The 5,000-nt window shown below is 42.4% G+C and overlaps 1 protein-coding gene across 1 annotated transcript in view; it reads left to right on the forward strand.

Moving 5' to 3' along the window:
* LOC119589994 overlaps window positions 1–5,000 on the forward strand; it is a 207,275-nt gene that overhangs the window by 44,328 nt on the left and 157,947 nt on the right. The gene's annotated exons all lie outside the window — the stretch shown is intronic.

The raw sequence follows: 5,000 nt of genomic DNA on the forward strand, positions 1-5,000 counted from the left end.
TATAGCCATGCATATGCTTACGCACATGTGTTTATAAGTACACATTAGTGTTCACCCACATATATATGTATACACCTGTACATGCACAAATATATACACATACGCATACATACACACACACATATATACACATACATATACACACATACATACACATATATATACACATACATGCATATATATACATATACACACATACCAATATACATATATGTACATATACATATATATATATACATATACATATATACGCATATATACACACACCTACATATATACATACATATACATAAACAAACATGCACTTACATACGCATACGTGTACATACACACGTAAGAGTATATACATACATATGCGCAAATATACATATCTACGTATACATACATATGTATACCCTCATGTACAAGTACGGGAACATATACATACATCTTGTACTCTTACACATAACTATACACATATATTTAAGTGTACATACACAACATAACATACCCTGTATACACATGCCTGCATATGTGCGTACGTGCCCGTATATAAGTTTAGACGGTCATGTGTATTGCTTCTCTTGCGTACACCTGCGCACTTCCGTTGCTTACGCGTTCATACTCATGCACAAACGTTTGAACAGTGTCTGCCTGAGCGCACATACGCACTCCATTATAATGAGCCCATGCATTATAATGTGCATAAATTGTAGGCTCGCAACAGAGGGGTTGAGGGGAGGAGGTGGGTGGTGTGAGAGAGGACGACTTGGGACGATGCTGGAATGGGTAAGGATGGGGTTTGGGGTTAGAGGAAGATAGAAAGGGGATTTTGTATCTGGCAGTTTTTCGGAGAAGTGTCGTATTCCTTAGCGGCTGCTCAGCCTCCCGGCCTGCGCCCTCGGCCGACCGCGACCTCGCTTGAATTACGCTTTGGTTAATGCCTAGTTTATCTGGCAGATCTTCTGTCGAATGGCTGATTATACTTGTTGCTTTATAGTAACCATGTTTAAACCAACTTGGTTTTGTGATGTACTGTACCTCCATACTGGTGGTTTGGCTGTTCCTTAGCATATCTACTGTTTGTTTTTTTTTGTTTTTTTTTCAAGTGCCCTGTCCCACAAGGACGTTAGCGATCATGGATTCCCATGATTTTCTTGGCAATTTAGAGCGATGGTTTGCCGTTACCTTCCGCCCGGTGTTTTTATCGAGTCACCATCTCTATTTACCCGACACTGACTTGGACTGGCTTGCCCACCCAGCGGCTAAGCAGGCAATCGAGGTGAAGTTCCTTGCCCAAGGGAACAACGCACCGGCCGGTGACTCGAACCCTCGAACTCAGATTGCCGTCATGACAGTCTTGAGTCCGATGCTCTAACCACTCGGCCACCGCGGCCTCAAAACGGTAGGTTCATGTCTGAGCCGCCGTGGTCACAGCATGATACTTAATTGTAGTTTTCATGTTGTGATGATATTGGAGTGAGTACGTGGTAAGGTCCCCAGTTCCTTTCCACAGAGAGTGTCGGTGTTGCCTTTTAGGTAATCATTTCCTTTACTTATCCGGGCTTGGGACCAGCACTGACTTGGGCTAGCTTGCCCACCCAGTGGCTAAATAGGCAATCGAGGTGAAGTTCCTTGCCCAAGGAACTTCATCGTATCTAGGTTCGATTTACCTAAAATTATTTAAATCAGAGCGCGTGCTCATATATACGCGCGAGCGATGCGTGTGTACATGGATGCACTCACGCACTCGCATGCGGCGATTGGTGTGTGCACTTGCACTGATTTATATCTACTGTACTGTAGGGAAAACTGTAATACCCATACGATTTGGCACTGTTGCTCGGCATCCTGTGGGTATGGGGGCTGGTGATGTTTGTCACACACACACACACACACATATGTGTGTGTGTGTGTGTGTGTGTGTGTGTGTGTGTGTGTGTGTGTGCATATCTATATATCTATATGTATCTATCCATCTATATATATATATATATATATATATATATATATATATATATATATATATATATATATGGTATTATGTATATATATATATATTATATTTATATCACACACACACACACACACGCACACACACACACACACACACACACACACACACACACACACACACACACACACACACACACACACACACACACACACACACACACACACACACACACACACCCGCGCACACACACACACACACGCACACACACACATATATGTTTATATAGATAGATAGAGAAATAGATATATCCGTATACATGCACACATGCTACAGATTTTGGCCGTTAAAATTCCCAGGCTTCTCCGGTTCCATTCTGCCTTCGTCTTAACCGAAGATCCCGCTCCCCTCCTTGTACAGCATTATCCAGTCTCCAGCTGCTTCGGTGTGTGAGGAAAAAGTGAGCATTCATTACGTTACAAACTAATGAATTACTGTAGACTATGTATGACACCATTTTCAAGATTCGTCAATTCATTTATATTTCTAAATCAATATGATATTTCTTTTTATTATAATAAAAGTAATAAAAGTATATTATCAGTAGTAATGATAATTATCATTACTACTGATATTAATGTTATTATTATCATTATTGTTGGTACGAATATCATCATCAATTGATCATTAATATCATTATCATTACCATTACTGTTGTTATCTTCATTATTATTATTATGACATCAGTGGAATGCACCTAAATTAAAAGTAGAATGTCATTAGATCAAAGCATCCAAATATATTCTAATTTCATACCATTTTCTCTGCAATCGGATAATGACAACAATCCATGTTTTGTAAAAGAATATATCCGAGATTTTTCCTCGTGTCGAACTTCGCCGACAACCGTTTCTATGGCCGCGAAATCGACGCGCGTGCGCGGATGCAGCGAGCCAATTAAAATGTAGCAAAGTCACGTGACAGTGGAAAAGCACGGGGCCCTGGTCGTTTAATTTCAAATTAGTTTTGCGATGGCTCACCTGCACTTCGGATGTAGGGACAATCACTTCGAAGCATCGCGAGGGCAGCGAAGCCAGCCTAGCTTCTCTATGTAGCCATGGCGTGATACCGACACAGCAGCTGGCCCTAACTGCCATACAGCATGCCATTCCGAAAAGACCGTCACCGCAGGGACAGCGACGCATGTAAGTGTCCTAAGGCAATGAAAACCAGTGAGGGTATGTTGTCAGTACACCTCCAGACCATACCATCGCCAAGTACAGTACCATGAAAGGGGCGGAGATTAGGGTCGGTGTTTTTTCTGGGTTAGATTTTGTATTTACAAATTGGGTAGTAAACGTGGCTCTAGGGAAGGTACAAGGCTCCACTCTTGGCTGGGCACTATTTATATGGACTAAAGATATTTGGTTGCATATTTCTTCACGGCTGCCGTCTCTGTGTCGGCATGGCTATGGGTACCAGGTTTGTGCCCAAAAATTATTTCAGACAATATGAGAAAAGAATAATGTGCCCAGTCTTTAGGAACACCTCTCGCGGCGGGCTGCACGTGACCAGCGGAAACTTGTTTTGTAAAGCTATGGTTAGACTATCCATGGATTTTACAAGACTCCAACGATTGTCAGTGGGTAGAAACCAACCCACCTACCCGTGTTGGCTGGAAAGAACTATCGGCTCTGTCCACTGGAATCCAGGCATCATAATATCAGACATGGTCCGTTTTAAACTTTTTTTGTGTTAAAATGGGTTTACGTTCCAAAACACTTCCTTTCTAACTTTTCCTAGGAGTGAGTAAATTGCTTCAGAATTCCACATATCCTCTATTATTCAAGGGATCTGTGGTCCAACAACTTGAAGTAAGCGGCTATGCGTTTGTTTAAATTGTCAGTCAGGTAAGAATCCATGGTCTATGCTTTTTTCTAGTGTAAATATAAATGGCCTAATCGGTATAATATCAAATAAAAATAATTATAAATAATTAAAAATATAAAATGATAACTATGCTTTGAAAAAAATTATATACATATGATGCATACTATTCAGTAGATTCTCAACGTATGCGTTTTTCCACTCGTCTATCGAAGGACAAGTGGGTGCCATTCGCCTGGAAAAGTTCTTGCTCTGATCATTATCATCGTCACCAGTGTCATCACTACTGTCATTATTATTATCATGCTCTTTATTAGGAGCAATATTACTGTCATTATTAACATCTCTACTATCATCGACATTATCATACCCTTACATCCTCATATTTGTCACAGTAAACACGGCTAAAATAAAGCTTTAATGTGTTTACGTTAGCAATAAGGCTTCGGTCGGTACTGCTGACTTGACTTAACGTCCTTGAAGAAATTCTGACATCTGAAGTCTCACTCCAACTCCTGGGGACAAGGTATTCATACGGCCAGACGCACGTGCTATGATCTAGAGTATAGAGGGAGAGAGAGAAGGGGGGAGAGGGAGGGAGAGAGAGAGAGAGAGATGAAGGGAGTGAGAGGGAGAAAGAGAGGGAGGGAGGGATAGAGAGAGAAAGAGAGATGAGGGAGAGAGAGGGAGAAAGAGAGAGAAGGGGGGAGAAGGAGGGAGGGATAGAGAGAAAGAGAGAGAGAGATGGAGGGAGGGAGAGAGAAAAGTGAGTAAGAGAGAGAGCGAGAGGAGACAGGGGCACCAGCGACAGCTCGTCCTACTTTGAATCCATCCACACGTCAAGGCAGTCCGAGACCCCGCTAAGGCGACCTTCTCCTTTGATAACGCTGCACCTTGATGGCCATTGAGCTCTTGGAATATTTTTTCATTCTTTTTTCTCGTTTCTTTCTCTCTACGACTTTATGACGGCCACCAGGCAGCCGGGCGGGGAGACAGTGGAGGCGGAGGGGAGACGAGAGGCAGCTCGCAGATGTCAGCGATAACGTGTATTCGTCCCATGGACTTTGCTGGGTTGGAGGCGTAGGGGCGTAGGGGAAGGCTCAGTGAGGGATTCGTTATTTGGCGAACGCAACCAGTGACTGCGTTATCTGCATCTGTATCATATAGCAATAATTAATAG

Source organism: Penaeus monodon, chromosome 26, assembly GCF_015228065.2.
Source record: "Penaeus monodon isolate SGIC_2016 chromosome 26, NSTDA_Pmon_1, whole genome shotgun sequence".
Classification (NCBI taxonomy): Eukaryota; Metazoa; Arthropoda; class Malacostraca; order Decapoda; family Penaeidae; genus Penaeus; species Penaeus monodon.